This window comes from Microchirus variegatus (genome assembly GCF_963457635.1).
Source record: "Microchirus variegatus genome assembly, chromosome: 11".
Taxonomy (NCBI): domain Eukaryota; kingdom Metazoa; phylum Chordata; class Actinopteri; order Pleuronectiformes; family Soleidae; genus Microchirus; species Microchirus variegatus.
The window spans coordinates 19,708,483-19,726,612 of record NC_139812.1 but is presented as its reverse complement, the minus strand read 5'-3'; the positions used below and the strand labels follow the sequence as shown (position 1 = coordinate 19,726,612).

At 41.3% G+C, this 18,130-nt stretch overlaps 1 protein-coding gene across 1 annotated transcript in view; it reads right to left on the bottom strand.

The window, feature by feature from the left end:
* Positions 1–18,130, bottom strand: part of LOC310934154 (A-type potassium channel modulatory protein KCNIP2-like) — a gene marked incomplete at both ends in the record, with an annotated part of 134,078 nt that overhangs the window by 81,011 nt on the left and 34,937 nt on the right. The gene's annotated exons all lie outside the window — the stretch shown is intronic.

Below are 18,130 nucleotides of genomic sequence, written 5' to 3'. Positions count from 1 at the left end.
AGAACTGTGCGTGTGTGTGTACAGTATGTGCGTGAACAGTCTGATTGGAGCTGCTTCTCCTCTTCTTCTCCTCCTCACTCACCCCCTTTCTCTTTCGTCCTCACCCCCCCTCTCGTTCTTCTCTCCACCTGTAGGGTACTAGCTGTCAATCAGCCAGCTGAGCGCTGTCTCCTCCCCTCACGCTCACGAGCCTGTTCTGACCTCTCATTGGCTGGGAGTGGAGTGTGGCGGAAAATTATGGACCAGCACTCATGTGAGTGAGCGTGTGTGTGTGTGTGTGTATGGTGAGAGCATAATACTACAAGAAGACTGGCTTGAGTAGCAGGTGGTGGTTTTTCTGCTGCTCTCCAGCTTCTATTTTTCTTCCACTTGAGGCTCAGCTTCTAAGCGTGTGTGTGTATGTGTGTGTGTATACGTGTGTATGTGTGTGTGTATACGTGTGTGTGCGCCAGCAGGAGGTTGAGTAAAGTGACAGAGGAAGCAAAGCAACCCGATTAATTAGCATCACGCACCATCCTTTCGCTGTCTGTTTCCCTGCTCACTCATTAATGATATTCATAACACAGAGATGGAAAAGATGGGGGAAAAAAAAGGAGGAGGAAGAAAGAAGGAGGGAAAAAAAAAAGTGCAGGTACAAGGGGGCAAAACTGCTGGGAATGCATAATTAATATCTTTCCCTCCTCTCTTCCAGTGCGATGAAAGGGAGAAATGGGCTCGACACGAGGAAAAGAGGTTGTTGGACAAATACCAGCTCTCACCAGTCGATGAAAGGATTATTATTTCCAAGCAGAGAAGGAGGAGGAGGAGGAGTTTTCAAATCCTGTGGGTTTTTTAGAAAGAACCACATATTAGTTCACGTTCCTCATCGTTATGGTTCTGCCTCCACTGTGTGTGCGTCCCTGCACATGGAAACACAGACACCTTCTTTTCCCTGTTGACACATGTCACTGTTTCTCTCTCTCTCTCTCTCTCTCTCTCTCTCTCTCTCTCTCTATCTACACAACTGCCACATTACCCCACTCAACGGCTGCCACTCCACCCCTATCCCCTCTCTTTCTCCGTGACGCCGAATTAAAAGTGATTACCGTTACCACGGCAACCCCAGACTCCATGGATTTTTCTGGTAGTCTAAGTGGCAGACAGACACGCACATGCATGCACGCACACACGCACACACGCACACACGCACACACGCACACACGCACACACGTCTGTTCTTCAGATCAGAGAGAAAATCAATCAAACGTCAGGCAGATGCTTCCTCTCGACCCTCGTCCTCATTTAAAAGTCACACAGACGAGTCAAAGCGCAGGTCGAGTGTTTGACAGCGAGTTGTCCTCGACTCTTCCCTGAGTAAATGCAACATGACCTGGCAGAGTAAAGAGCCTTAACGTTCAGTGGACACACACAGGGATTTACGCGTCCAGTGACTCTCAAAAGGCAAAGGCATCGAATAACATGAATTTAAAGCAAAGATTACAGAACAATTACGATAAGTTTTTTGATATAGAGTGCAAGAGGGCAAATATACTCAAAATCAGGGCCGAACAATGAATTGATTTCACGCAATTAGTTAATCGCAAAAGGCTGCTGTTGGAGCCATTATGTCATTCATTTGTTAAGCCACCAGAGGGGGGCGTTAGACTTGAAAGGGCATAAATCTGTTGATTATTTTCTCAATTAATCAAGTAATCATTTGGTCCAATGATATGACGACGTTCTCAAATGTTGTTGTTTTTGTCCACAAACCAAAACGATTCGATTGAATGATTTCTTTATGTGGAGTAAACAAACCAGAAAATATTCACATTTAAAGGTGCATTATGTAATAAATCTAAATCAACTGGCCATAAAATCCTCCTAATATGTCACAGAGACTCAGGAATAATGTTCATATAACAAACTGAACTCACCAACAACAACAGTACAGACAAAATATTTGCATTAAAAAATATAATATAATATATATATAAATATTTTGCAGACTGCAAATCATGTTTATGTTTTGAAATCATGTTTTGGCATGTGGCGCCACCTACCGCCATCTACCAATCATTGCAGTCAGTAGAGTCTCAGCTGCTGAGCAACCACGGGTTGCCAGTTACGACAGAAAACAAAACCTAAAAGACCTCAGTATTTTGAATGTGAATGTAGTAAATGTTTTTGGCCACATTCTTACATATGGCACCTTTAAGAAGCTGAAACAAATCCGAAATCATGTTTTAATCCTGAAAAAAAGCTACGTACTGATTAAACGATTATCAAAATAGTTGACGATTAATTTAGTAATCAAATAATAGAGTAGTAATAGTAGTTGTTTCAACTCCAATGAGACTATAGAACAGAAGGTAAACATCCAATTGCAATTGCAGTATTTATCAGACAAAATGGCAATCATCATCATTCAAATCATTCAGCCCTACTCAAAATACACCTGAATCATACAGTGAGTAACTTAAATAAATAACTTAAATTAACTTAAATACATTACATTTTATTATTATTTTTGGTTAGTTGTCACCCAGGGATTAGGCTTTCTTCTGAACAAGCTTCTAATCCAGACTCTGTTACCACCATCTCTGACATGAACCAGCCAAGACAAGATTATCAGAAACTGTCAAAACCAAAAGTCAAGATAACACATTGTCAAGATTATAGGTTAGAACATGATTGACACATATCCACGATCTGTGCCAATAGTAAGATGACTGTTGTCTGTGTGTGTGTTTTTCAATGTTTCTAACCAGGAGTATGAGTCACCACCACCACTACAATGTCCAGGGTGTGAACCTCATGGAGCCAAGTCTAGATTCAGTCCATTAGAGATTATTATTATTATTATGAAGAAAAACAAACAACGAACACGACACCTCACACAGCAATTATCAGCGGACAAAAATCTTTCATATTTAGAAGTAACATGTAAATTGACACTTCCATCACATTGAAGTAGCTCTCAGTTGCTTTAATGAAAGGAATAAATATCGCATCAGCGTTAAAATGCCAATAATGGGATAGAAAGAAGCTAGAATTACCACAGAGAAGTAACAGTAACAGAAGGCCTAATGCAATTAAACTAATGGAAGATGGTGGTGCATGTAAATGCAGCAACTCTATGCTCTCAAATGTTGATAAAAATACAGATTATTTATTGGATATTTAAGAATCCGAACTCATTTTATCACGACTCTAATTCTATGTCATATGTGTTATCCAGAGTTCTGTGTATTTACGTTTTCCCAAAAAAACGAATTCTACATGTATAATTTAATGTTCATGAGGCCAAACATACGTTTTTAAACAATGTTTTTTAAAAGCAACCTCAAGGCAAAGGGGGTCAGAGACCTTTGATGACCAACTATAAGAATACAAGAATAAATAAGTGTTTGTTCCATAAGAAACTGAATTCTCTACTTGTGTTCTTAATAAATAACAATAATATAAAAGATCAAATGCATTTCACAAGGTCATACTTTGAGAAAAACTTTAAAATTCCAATGAGTTTCATCCTCGAGTCAATGTGAATGTTTGTGTCGAGTTACTGCACTCACAAGGCAACACCTTGACCTTTGAAAACCAAATGATCCAAAATGAATTATTTTTACTTAATTATTAAATGACCGCAAGGAGTGCACAATTGAAATGAAGGAGGAACAAATTCTCAGAGTAGTCACCGACTGTGCCAGGTGTGGACACACACACACACACACACACACACACACACACACACACACACAAAAGTCATTAAAAAACAAGCGAGAGTCATGAAGGCGAACAGATGGACATGTCATACAGACAAGAAGGAAGATGAGTTAAGGAGCCGACAGGCTGCACTGCTGACCTGTCAGTGAAGCTCCAGATCTGCAAGCTGTCTGAGTGATTGGATCCATCATTAGGACGGAGACCCGGGAGGCGTACGGCCTAACCCGACTCTCAGGAAACTGTCAGAAACATCATCAGACCCCCCGGAAATCTCTGCCTCTTTTGACAGGTCAACAGGGACATCAAACCACATCTAAACTCCCTACTTTTAGTTTTTTTTTTTTCAAACTCAAGGTTTGTATTGATTTAAAGTGAATCTTTTCGGGCTACAGTGGAGGAACAAGTTGTCTTCGAACCAAGGTTGGAGGTTCAATCCCGACTCTGACGTGTCCCTTGGCAATTAAGACACTAAGGTCATTTTTCACACCTAATTTCACACAATGAGGGACTCTGGATTGCAACAATCAGCCGGACCTTTTCAATAACGTATTCCCCTCCTCTCCTGAGACGGCACTGCATCAAGAATGACTGATGAAGAAGACGAGACAAACGATGAAGAAAAAAAAAACTCATCTGTTGGCTAAAGGTGAAGTAAGTAGTTTATAGTGCCATCTAGAGGAGAGGCTGAAATTTACAACAAAGAACTGCTACTCTGCTCACCCCCTCCCTTCCCTGAGCGCTACGGTATCCTCAGCCGGTCAAATGTCGTCCTCGTCGTTTTTCTCCGTGTCAGCAGATGAGGTTCGTGAGGTGAGGGAGAGGGAGAGCTACCGCGGCTGTAGCAGACGAAGCGGAGAGAGAGGAGGCGGGACTTCCGCTACAAGTAAAGCGACGCTTGATTTATTCTCTCGGGTTTGTCCTTACAGGCTCCGGTAGAAACATGGCGTCTCGCTGCTAACAGTGGCTATGCAACAGGGGCCCGTGACCACGTTATTTTACATGACTTTTTGAAACACTAAGAAAATGAAACAAAAACTATTATACAGCGACCAGACAATGCAGGAGCACATAATATGTATAAAAAAAGTGGATTTTGGGTTATATAAACCCATAAATACTACGCAGTGTCCCTTTAATGCTTTAATAAACTTCTGTCCACATCAGAGCAAAACATGGAGCTGCATCAAATCCTATCATTTTATGTCAACATACGACACATATACGCTGCAACTATGGGCTCAGCCACTTCCCCCCGGATTTATGTTTTGGTTGTGTTTACCCCCAATGCCCTGTGTTGTAGTCCGCTTCCTGCTACCAGAGTTTGCTTCTTTGGTTGTGCATTCACACCACCCCAAACAAACCAGACCTTTCCAAGCAAAGAACTAGGATTTGATTAATTAGAGCTGGTGTGAATGCATCCCAAGCTGGGCTGAATTAATTTGGGCAAAATATGCAATTTATTTGAGATTTGATTGAAGTTTAGTCTGAGTCTTTAGTTTCAATATTCACTGTGTAATATAGATTTAAAATCTTTTCGAGCACCAACCATCAAACCATTAAGACGCTGAATTATTGGAAGAATGAGCGTATACATAAACACGCCAGTGCTCAATGTTCTCATTGACATAGTAGACAGACCAATTAGAAATGGAAGACTTTAATTGCAGCCTTTGCTGATGTAATAACTGTGTTTTGGTTTCATTTGAAAAAAAAAAAAAAGGAGATTAATATGTTCAGCCCTAATCCCAAACACAGATAAATGTAGAGTGTTGCACCAGTAACGACATCCAAAGTAAAAGCTATGCCTTTAGGAAAAAAAAAAATCTGCAGGATAGAGTTTGCATAATGTGTCTGACAATGGGAGGATTTCTCCACAGATATGGACAGGATGCGTCAGTCAGGATATGTGACATATCCTGACTGACAGGATGTATCACACAGACTCATGTGTCAGTCTACACACAAACAAATGTGACACTGACAGTCTTTTCAAATCTCTGGCCTTACACCAACAGAAACCCCAACCCAAAACGATGAAACATATCTTTAGCGATCTAAAATTCCCCCCGTTCACAATGAAAATGCGACTGCTGCACAATGATAGAAATTTGTTTTTAACCCTGTTAACGTGGCAGGCAAAGACACCAGCTGGTGAAACCCACTCAATACCCCTATTCAGTGAGAACATGTGACTGTGGAGGAAAGGAAGGAGGGAGGAGAAAGACAGAAAGACGTAAGGAGGGAGGGCAGGGAGAGAGAGAAAGAGGTACAGGTGGAAACACTTGTCACGAAGGACGTTCTGGTTAAACCACAGATTCAATTTTAAAAGGAAAAGTTAGGCTTTAGAATAAACCGAGGGCAACATTTGTCTTCTGCACATTTATTTGGAGAGAACTGCTGTGAGTCAGTATTACAGTATATACAAAACAGACAAAAAAAAAATGATGTAATGATGTCATTTACACTATGATGTAAATTATGTTGCAAAAGCCTTGCACTGATGCAGGTACAATATGTGAGGGTTTATGTCTGATGAGTCGTCAGCCCGGTCGTGCTGAACTCTGCCAGCCAAAGGCTACGGTGTGCAATAAATCTTCATCACGGTGAAAGCGAAGGAGAAAACAGACTCCTGTAGTACTTTCTGTACTCAGCGAGCATCTCAGAGCACCCAGGGTGTACATTTTTAAATGAAATTAAACAATATAATAAGTGAATAATGTGTAATCCTCCTCCGCTGCCTCCTGCGGATACATAATTCCCTTACATTACCTTAGTTGTCTTCAAGATCTGACATGCTGCATGATTATTTCGAGTTAAGCCATTACTGATACCAGTCAAAATCACTGGATCAGTTATCAGAATAACATCTGATAATTCCGAAAATATCACAGAAACAACTAAGAGCTACACGTGACACCTTAAAAAGTGGCCCGTGGTGAGGAGACGTCTGATGCTGCTGCTGCGTCAAGGTTCCAAGTGTGTTTAAAGACTGTGTTATACATAATTTAACGAGTGGCACTTAATGGACAGGATGTTTATTGTCATTATACAACTGAAATAATCGGACCCTGCACCTTCTTCAGGGTATCCGCGGGGTCTTAAAAAGTCTTAAATCCAATAATTTGCATTTAAGGCCTTAAAGTGTCTTAAATTCTCCTAAAATCTCATAAAAGGTCTTAAATACAATTTTGAAAGGTCTTGAAAATCTATCAACGTTACTTTTAATTAAAACATTTATCCAGCCCAACTAGCTAGCGTGCTGTGCGCGCGCCGCGGTGTGTTACAGCTTAGCATAGCAGCGGAGAAAACTTAACGAAAGCCCACAGCTAAGCCGAATTGCAAGTTCAATGATTTGTGGCTCCAATTTTCTCCCTTCATGTCTTTTGTACTTTTTTGCCAGTATGTATTTGAAATGGGCCTTAAATTGTATCCATTATGGTCTTAAAAAGTCTTAAAGTTGATAGGTTGAAACCTGCAGAGACCCTGCTTCTTGCTGTGAGGCAACAGTGCTTAGTTACCACTAACCCAGAGAGCTGCAGCGCACTGGATAGTTTCTTGTTTCTGTTATTTTTGTCAACACGAGATATGCCCTGTGCATGAAAATCCCAGTAGATCGAGTGCTTCTGAAATACTTAGAGCTTTCAGAAAGTCTGGCAGCATCCACCCTCTCCCTCATTCTTATGCGCGCTTTAAACTGCAGCTCGTCGTCGTGATGGTGAGGTCTACGCGCCTGAAGGTATCGAGTTGGTGTTGATACCAGCAACTAACTCAAAAAGTGATCGCGGTATTTGGAGATGAAAAAGTGCTATTGAGCCGTCCCTTAATTTTTTCCCTCTGTAAAGCAGGTTGCATACGCGAGTACGACTTCATCAAACCTTTAACGGCTATCACCATAAGCACGGGGAAGATAGATACTGAAAGCGAACATCATATATTTTTTTAAATATAATATTAAGTCTTACATTTAGATCATAAACATGAGTTATAGTTTTTAATGCCAGCTTCTTCTTTTTTTTATGACGGCCTCAGACACAGTCACAGAACGAGAATGAATCATGATCCGTTTATCGCCTCGCAGCCGCCGCACAAATCATTCCACTCAAACAAACACGACACTCGGGGTTATTTGGAAGATGTTTAACGGCACGCGGGATAACTCCGCGGGCAAAAGCAAATCATCTGTATCCATGGTGATGATGGTGTTTGCTGCTTGTGAAGAAGAAGTCTGAGCGTTTAGCCGTTTAAGCACCCTCTGCCTTTCATGTGCTGCGAGTAGACACTCGACAGTGAAGTGCACCGACCACACACACAGAAAATGAGGAATGAGCTTTAATCCATAACACAAGTCAGATCCAGGGAACGTGGGTGTGGGAAAGAGGGCGTTGAAGCATGACAGAGGCAATTATTTCCTTTATTTCTTCGACTAAACTCATAAACAACCTTAGACATAATGCAAGAAGCTTTATTAGCAGAATAATAAAGCAGAATCCAGTCCAACAACAAATACAGGGTCCTAATTAACCGTGTCTTCTGGTTTAATACTGAAGCCAACCAGGATGAAACAATAACAATATAGTCAGTCATTAGCCACAAGGGGGAGCTACTACGTTTGAATGAAAGTCACAGTACTGATTTCTAACATCAGTAAAGATTTTCTTGAGGAATCAATGGTCTTAATCGTGAGTTTCTGGTCTTTTTAAATAGAACATGATTTCATTTTGTCAATGATGTTACTGTTTAGAGGAAAATAGATGATAAAGAACAACATAAAATGTTGTCAACTGGGGTTGTATCTAACGATTCATTTTCTGGATTAATCGAGTAATCGTTTGGTCCATAAAATGTTGAAAAAATATTGATGAGTGGTTCTCAAACCTGGGAATTTGTTTTGTTAACAAACCAAAATGATTCAGTTTTAATGATTTCTTTGTGATATGGAGCAAAGAAACCAGACAATATTCACATTTAAGATGCTGAAAAATCACAGAAACTGGTTTTAATTGCCGATCCGTGGGCCATATGTGGCCCAATCAATCGATTACATGTATCTCTCCACTTAATATCATGTGTTTAAACACAATTTAATACAAATATTTTTTATAATGGTAATAAGACGACTTTCGGCTGTTATGACAGTATTGCATGTATTGCCTTCAACATTAAAATGATATTATTAATGACATAATAAATGGAATATTGTCATCTAAAGTTTAGCTCATATTGCCCACCCACTACGGAACAGTTGTGCTACTCTATTTAAGGGTGGAATAGAATCAAAAGGTAGTGCATCCCTCTGCACCATGTCTATCGACTCAGAACACATGAAACGCTGTTAGACTTTAAATTAGTTGGGAAATGTCTCTATTAAAACACGTCTGCACTGTCCACACATGATGAGAACACAACACGACATCTATGAGACACTGCTGCCACCTGCAGGCAAACACCCTCACGGCCACATCGCCAGAATAAAAGTCATCCGTGTCTAAACAGACAGAGAGAGACGCTCATTAACGCCACTGACATCAGTGTCAAACTCTAACAAAGTCAGAGTGAGTACTTTTTTAATGAGATATATATTGATATGAAAAAAGTGTGTGTGTTGAGATCTTGGACCATATAAGACATTTAAATCCGTCTTCTGGTCTCATCCTGAAGCCAACCAGGATGAAACTAAACAAAATAATCAGTCATTAGCCACAAGGGGGAGCTACTACGTTTGAGTTTCTGGTCTTTTTCAATAGAACATATATATATAAAAACAATTTTTTTTAACTTGTTTGATTGTGTTTTAAATGCATTTTTTAAAATCTTATTATTACTTTTACGAGCATTATTGTGTTTTACTCTTTAACTGTTCAACATCCCTGTTTTGTATTATTATTCTCATAAAGTGGGATATTATTGAATTATTATTAAAATAATTCTACAACGAAGTGACGGTGATGTACTCTGTGCCTTTGCCTCCTAAGCTGCTCAATAAAACTATTGCATACTATAACTTGACCTATAGTTATTAAATCTTTGTTAAACAATGTTCTTCTGGGTTTAATATTTTGAAAAACATTTCACAGATCTGCCAATGCGTAAATCATTTGTGAGAATCTATCTTTAGATAGATTTAGAGGACAGAGAGGAGGAAAAGGTCAATAACCTCATCTGGTATGAAGTAATTCCACAATGAAGTGATGATGTACTCGGCCTTTGGCTGCTAAACTGCCAAATAAAACAATTGTATACTATAATTTATATACCAAATAAGCCGCTCTAACTTTGAGAAAATACATCACATACATTTTGAGTCTTTGACTGAGAGAAAGACAAATCTAAAACAGCTCATCTGCTGAGTCACTCTTTGTTAAACAACCCTATTTTGAATAACAGTTCACAGAAATAATGTGTTATAATCTACAGTTTAGATGACAAAGAGGAGGAAAAGGTCAGTGAGGTCAAGCCATATAAACAGACAGCAGTCTGCTGTGTTGTTTGTGGCTGTACCAAACTGTTTAAACCAGCAGAGGGCAGACACACACCAGCAAAACTGCAGCGACTGCACACAAACCCAAAACTCTCTGAAAAGGAAAAAAAAAAAAGTCACCATGTTGGGATTTTAAATGTCCTGCTTAAAAACTTCAACCATGAAATGAAACATCAACATTATTCAGTGATTCTCCTCCATTACAATTAATATTTAAGTGACTGAATAAAACAAATTTATATCTCTGTAATGGCAGGAAAAGAAACTCATCAAAGTATTTATTTGTGCTGACTTTCTTTGGATCGATGTCAAGCAACGCTTTCCTCCAATCTGATTTAAATAAAGATAATTATGGCACCTGGAAAATATAAAGCAACAGCGCAAATTGAACCATTAGAAATAAGACTTATAGAGGGGTAAACGCAGCAGAGATTTCATTGCCCTGTAGTTACTGATCACACTTTGCTCTGCAGAGCGATGATGGTGCCAACAAAAAAAAAAAAAGGGAAAAAAAGCTGAGACATGACATCAGAGGATTTGTTCATCACGTTGAACTGGAGGAAGAAGAATAAAGACGAGCAGAGAAGTGACGTAAAAACGAGACGGTTAGAACTGAAATAAACACGACACAAAACTCTACATCTATAAATCTGCACAGCACCCTCGTGGAGCTGCTCGTGTGAAGCTGCCGACGTGTGAACAGATGAAGACGGAAAGAGGACAAACTCCAGGGAGACGAGACTGACGGGAGGACAGTGAGAGATGAGAGGGGATTTCAGGATGGTTTATAACATGCAGGTTTGGGCCAACCAATTATTATGCAATACTGTACCTTATACCAGGGATGAAGGATATTAGATTGTATGCTGATATCCTACATGCCGATATATCAGGAGTGCTTGGTCCAATAAAATCTATCTATCCAGCTATAATACATAATCTGTTCAATGAATAAACAATAAATTATTATACAATTATTTTATTAGATAGATAGAATAGATTACCAACTTAATCGTCAACTATTTTCAGAATCCTTTGATTATCATCACTTTTTTTCTAGTGCTGTGAAACGTTAACGCATCAACGTTAATGCACGACGCGTTTCCATGACCGGAAAAAGACGCGCATGACGTCACGTTTACGTGTTATTGTTAAAATGAGTCTCTAAAGTAACACTAAACTTTAAAAACAGAGGCACACATACGCAGTTACACAGGTACGCTGGTTATTTTGTCGCGCTGCTCTTTTTATTTAATGAACAGACCACTCCAGACTGTAGGCGTGCTAAAAGGAGCTAATGCAGCTAACGGAGCTAACTGGTAAACGGTGCCTGGTCTCTGGTGTCGCGGCAGGTAAACATGACGTCATTCTCGTCATTTTCCTTTTAGTCGTCATGGAAACGTGTCATGCGCACATTAACCTTTTGCACAGCACTACTTTTTTTTACTTATATTCTGGTTTCTTTGCTCCATAGAGCAAATCATGAATGCGCACTGATTTTGGAATTATTATATGAAAAGACTTTTGTGAAGATCCTCATTTCCAGATTTGGGATTCACCGATCAACATTTTTCAACATTTCACCAAACAAGTACTCGATTCATCGAGAAGATTGTTCTTGTAATATCTCACAGTGACTTAGAACTGAACTGAACATTGTGTACAAAACTATTACTGGGAAAGAGAAGCAACAAATCAAATTCTGGTGAGCCACAAAAAGGTCTCTGATAATCCCCTCACTGCCAATCCCAATGTGGATTCTCTCTACTGCTTCGATATTAAATCATATCGAGGGCCTCAGAGAGCCTCCTCCTCTCACTCTCACACCCACCCACTTGGCTGCCTCACTGCCCCCCACGCCTCCCCCCCCCCCCCCATCTGAAGACACACAGCAGGTGTTTTTGTGACTTGAAGATCAGAGAGCCTCAGAGAGACTGAGCCTCTCTGAGCTTTGGCTGCCTGTGTGGGAGGGGGACAGAAAACTTCCCTTCTGTCTTCTTTCTGCAACAGAGAAGGAGAAAAAGCTCCTATTCTTTCTCCCCCACAGGATCACAGCCGCAAATGTTCAACCAGAGCGCTCGTCGTGTTCTTGTACTCTTTTGATCATCGTCCTGGACAAACGTAACGAGCCAAACGATTTCTGCTCTGGCAGAAAGGTTAGAGTCGTCTCAGTGTGACCACACACCTACAGCTCACGCTGGTCAGTGCGTTGGTGGAATCAAAGGGCAACGGGGAGAACATGCTTGGGTCTGACGGTCGAACGTGTCGCTGCTACACGGCTGCAACATGAGAGGAAACTGTAAAGGGTGTAAATCAGGATTTACATGGTCATGTTTGTCTGTTACAAGCCTTTTTTTATAGAGAAAACCTGGGAGCTGAGGTGTCCCCTGAGGAGAAAGGTAGCGTGGGTGCATGCACTGATTAAAGAGCGGGGAAAGCAAAGAGAAGACAGGCCAAAATGTGCACCAGGTCCATTCTATGTGCGCACGATACGCAGACGTAACTAAAATTACAGTTCGACTTTGCACTGTTTAATGCGGAGAAAGGAAGTTCTGATTAACGCTGTTTTTTAGTGTGTATCTACGTCATGACCTCGTTTACAAAGCCCTGAAGTTTCAAAAGAACAGTTCAGCCACTGCTGAGAACGCTGTGTTTTATTGTAATCTCGGGCTCATCGAAATCTCTGAAAAAACCCCTTCTGGTTACGTAAACAACATTTCTTCTGAAAAAGCGGATCCCCCTGGTCCGGGCACTAGTCCGGGTACGTCCGGTTGCGTACATTGAACCGCAGAAGAAGAATAACGTCCGTTGTGGAGGTGTTTGACGAGCGACAGTGTCTTCTGACTCTGGGTCTGACTCCGGGTCAAAGTCATCAAAGGGACTGCGGTGGGGAGTCGTGACGAAGCTATTTTTAAACACTGTTAAAACAATGTTTTGATAATGAGTAGCAGTGCATCCACTGTTCCAGAGGGGGGAGCTGCGCTTCTGAGAGCAGGTGTGCTGATTATGTCACTTCCGGGTATTGGCCAATCACAAGACAGTTGGGAAGCCGGGGTGAGAGTTGAGTCTGAAATATCGCGGCTGGGGAACAGCATCAGAAAAGAGGATTTCTATTGGCTCGTTTACACCAACTAGGGGGTTTTTGACCATAAAAACAAGTTCATGTATGTAAGTAGACCTCCATAACTCACATATATGTGCAACAGGACCACTCTATGTGAGCTTTAAATCAAACATGTGGAGTTAACCCAATATCAGTGCACCCCACTTTTACCGACCTGAAACAAGCTTTCAGCTCTGCTCTCCTCTCTCACTTTCATTCTCAAAGTAGTTATCAGGCATTCATTAAAGTCAGGATAGCTACTGTGGTAATTCCTGTGTCATTACCCACACCATGTATTAACCAAGTGGTGGTGAAAGCTTCCAATAATTACTCATTTGTCAGGAAACTTACTTTGTGACCCCTGCTTTAAAGTTTTCTACGTCAAACCAAAGTTAATCAATTCTGGGATATATGGAAGAAATCAAACATGAATGAAATATGTGCTATTGCCTTGTTTCCATTATGCTACGGTTCGGTTTGGAACGGTAAAGGCCTCAGTCGGGCTTGAGCTTTGACAGTGAGCTTAAGTGCGAGCTGTGTCCAATGGCCGCGGCGACAACGAATAACGACATTTAACGCGATACAACAGACAACAACGGAGCAACTTGTTTTTTCGGCTTGGTTTGCGGCCGTTTGTCTCAACAAGACGTCAAGTTTTGTACGAGAATAGACTGCGGCTGACTGTCATGAGTGCAGCCGGTCTAGCGTCACCCTGACCACACTGTACTATTTTACTCTGGTACACCAAAGGAAGGGTACTGAAAAAATGGAACAGTTAGAGCTGGCTACGTTGGTACTATTCCTAATGGAAAACGCCAGTATACAATATACTCGGTGGAAAACAGCTTAAAAAAACATCTCAACCAGAGGAGGAGAAAAACAAGGGTCTGCAGTGGAGATGTGTTCAAACAAAGACAGCTGTTGAAGATAACACAAGTGAGCAGGGAGCTCTCATCATGTGATCATTCTTAGATGCTGCCGCTGCTCAGAGCAGACACATTTCTACCTTCAATCACGTGCAAAAACGAATCAAACAGGTTCAGTGCTTATAGAAATAAAACAGACAGTGGGGAAAGCTATGTGCATGTATGTACGTACACTAAAACACAGAATAATCCAGGAGTATTTTTCAGTTAACATAAACTACAGCAGGGAATTAGCCTGAGCCCCTTTAGTAACATGTTGGCTTCTCCATCCACAACCCATGTATTTTAATTTGAGTGTTTCCTCTTCATTGCCTTCCTCTGTTCCCAGCACAGCTTCACGTGAAAGCCATTAACAAAGACGGCGCAGTCTAGTGTATCTGATAAGGACAGCTGCTGAGTTAAATGACCCATCTGTGTGTAAATGAAATAATCTGTCCTAATAGAACGGGGACAGATCAGTCCCATCGCTGTCAACCATCAGACAACAAGGGGTCACCTTCACCGTGAGTCAGGCAACGGGCAATGTCGACTTGATTTGGAATCCACAGAGAGACTTGGTTAAAGCTGTGCCGTCGCCTATTTATGCTTGTAACTGTGTTTTCCAAGGGTGTTGTTTGTCTTTCATCAAGTTTACAGAAACTTTTTTTTTTTTTTTTACTCATGCTCTGTGCCATAGTGCAGCTATTTGAAGGCCATCACAGGCTGTGCCCAGAAAATTAAGGAGTGGATGAAAGATATTGATGGAAGACTCTTTCCTGTCCTGTCACCCCAGGGCATAGTCAATCAAAACATGCCAGTGCAAAGGTTATATGGGCAATAGGAACTGCACCTAAGAAGTATGGTTCGGAGTGGCTGTCTCCAAGACAGATTCAGCCCACATTAATTCCAAAAGAGTCGTACAGTGTCTCCTGGAGCAGGACCTTCACACTTTGACAAAAAAAAAATGTCAAAGACCTCCCATTTCTCTCTAAAGCCGAGTCAATTTGGCATTGACAAGAGACCTGGCGATGGCTTTATGACAAGTGCAGCATGTTGAATCAGCATTACCACAGCACTGTGATTGGCTATTTCGCTGGGATTTGACACAATCATCTGAAGAGAGAATCTTTGTGTTACGACAAGATAAAGAAATGCTGCAGCTTATATTTGTAGTTGCCACCAAATAGGTTTTCCCTTTTTAATGACAAATCAAAATGTCTTTACCTTTAAAGACCTGTTGGACTCTTGTTCCTCTTCTTTAGCATTTTAATCTGCTCTGCCTGGCACTTTGATTTCACTCGTATTGATTTTACCGTATCTTTTTACTTATTTCTCTCCGTACATAACTAATTGTGGATTGTTATATTGTACGCTTGTCTGAACCATGGTCTCTCTTAAGAACGAGACTTTAAGGAGACGAGTTCACTGGTTCGTTGGTTGAAGACAACTAGGAAGTATTAAACTGAATAGACAGTGGGGGCACTGGTAGCAAAAATAACTCTATTTGAATGGAAGTCTATGGGAAAATAAGTATTAGCATTAATTGCTAATGTATTTTTGTCAAGTGTCAGTTTCATAAATGATTTAGAGGAAAATAAACAATACAGTGGACACACTGTGATTGATCATCCAATAGGAGCCTGGTAACAGTTGGACCGTATCTTGACAGGTCTCTGCAGGTTTCAACAAGTCAAATTTAAGACTTTTTAAAGACCATAATGAATACAATTTAAGACCCATTTGGCAAAAACGTACACAAGACATGAAGGAAATTTAGAGCCACAAATCGTTCAACTTGCACTTACCCATCTTATGCAAGCAACTACACAACACACTAGCTAGTGGTGCTCGATAAATTCTCACCGGGCAGCACAGGTGGCCAGTTGTAGTTGTTGTAGTTGTCGCATACTCAAAAATCAAATCATTTCAAAGCAAGACTGAAGTTTATGCATGTTTTAAATAAAGGTAACTTTAATAGATTTTTAAGACGTTTCAAAATAGTACTTAAGACCTTTTAGAAGATTTTAGGAGAATTTAATAAATGTTAAATTCAAATAATTGGATTTAAGACTTTTTGAAGATTTTTTAAGACCCCACGGATACTACTGCCACCTGCTGGAAAGGAAGGTTATTTTTTTCATTCTTGGTGCTTCTCCATTCATGCTCATGTTACATGTGTCACGCCCCGGATTCGACACTCACTCGGACTAATGGCAGCTTTGATGGTGACGAGTGCACTCGAGTGCACTCACGGCACCACAACTACAATCGCCAACTCTCTTAATGTAACCCCCCCCCCCCTTTTTGCTCTGTCGACATCTTCTTCAGCATGGAGCTCTCTCCGTCTTTGTGTCCAGCGATGGCCGCCGCTGAACTTTCCACCTCCCTCTCAACTCAATTTCCAGAGCTCCCTTCTCTGCTCTTGCCAGACTTCTTAAGTGCCTCCACTCGAGACAGTATTCGCTGACTGCGCGGCGCGCGTACGTGTGCGCGAGAGCGCCACCTCGGTTTAATGACACTGGCGAGGGAATGGTAGGGGGGGATCCTGTAGACTAAAGTAGTGGAATAGTTTATTTTCCTCCTCCTCCTCCTCAGTCTCTTTCTGCTTTCTGTCTGTATGTGCCAGCAGTAAGACAGAGGTGAGACGGGGTGAACTGCCTCCCACCATAACAGCGGAGTGATTGAAAGAGTAGACGCGCAGCAGACCGTGCACCTTTTAGACAAACTTGACAATGTAAACACAAAATGCACACTAAACACAATGTATTGATTCGCACCGAGGCTGCTTAACTTCTTGTTGGTTCATTCTCTCCGAACGAGCAGCATCTATCCATCATGAGTGTAAACACAGCAGTTATGTAACGTGCGTGCATGTGGGAGTGAATGCTAATGTGAGCATTTGTGTACAGTATGTGCTCTCGCGTTAGTGTGAGTACTTGCATGTGCGCTGTGTGTGAATGAACGGTGTCTCTGTAGGAAGAAGAAGCCCGATTTGGCTGAATTCACACCCAAAGGCTCATGGGAAGTCAGTGGGTGGACAGGTATGGATCGGCGGCAGCAGAAGGAAGCCGGGGTAGCTTGGATTGGCTTCACTCACTAACACTTTTAAATGCTCTTGTTTGCAGTTCCCATCTCTGAAGGTTTCCTTCTCTTCCTTTTCCTCAGAATACCTGGACCTATTCTGAGTGTGTAACCCGGTTTTGAGGAGGCACACATTTCCCTGAGCTGATTATAGTCTGTACAAAAAAATGTGGATGAAAAATTGCTCTTGCTACACTATCAGTGTCATATTTTTGGAATGGTACCTTTGGTTCGGAAGTAATGCAACATTTTTATGTGTGAATACTTTTTTTCAAGAGAGAAACATATCTGTGTTAAGGTCACCATGTTGTTGTTACAGCAGCGAAACGTCAGCGCTATTTTTGCCGCTGCCAAATCGCATCAAGCTCAACAGAGCAGATTGCACCAGAGAGCAAGTACGACACAGAATCAAAGTAAAACACTTCCGCCCCACTTTCAAAATAAAAGACAATACGCAGGTCATATAGCCTATCGCAACCTCACATCGTAACATTACGTCGTAACCGGTGCTACCAGGTCAACAGTCAATTGATCAGAGGGTCTCGGAGAATCATAATGTACGACGAGAGACTGATTGTTGAAGTGGAGAAACATAAAATCATTTATGACACCAGATCAACAGTTCTTCCACATCAGAGAATGAGAAGTTTATCCCGGGAACTCGCGTCCGTTCTGCATTATCGCGTGATCTTCCGTGAATACCGCTGGCTCCCAAGGCACTGCTGCGCTGCCGTAATGCACCCCTTGGGGATTGACGCCGGGAAGAGGACATACATGTCCTCAAGCCCGGTGGAAATCCGGCTTGAGTAGGAAAAATATCCATTTCTCCCAATTCAAAAAGTCTTGCACAAGAGCTTATTA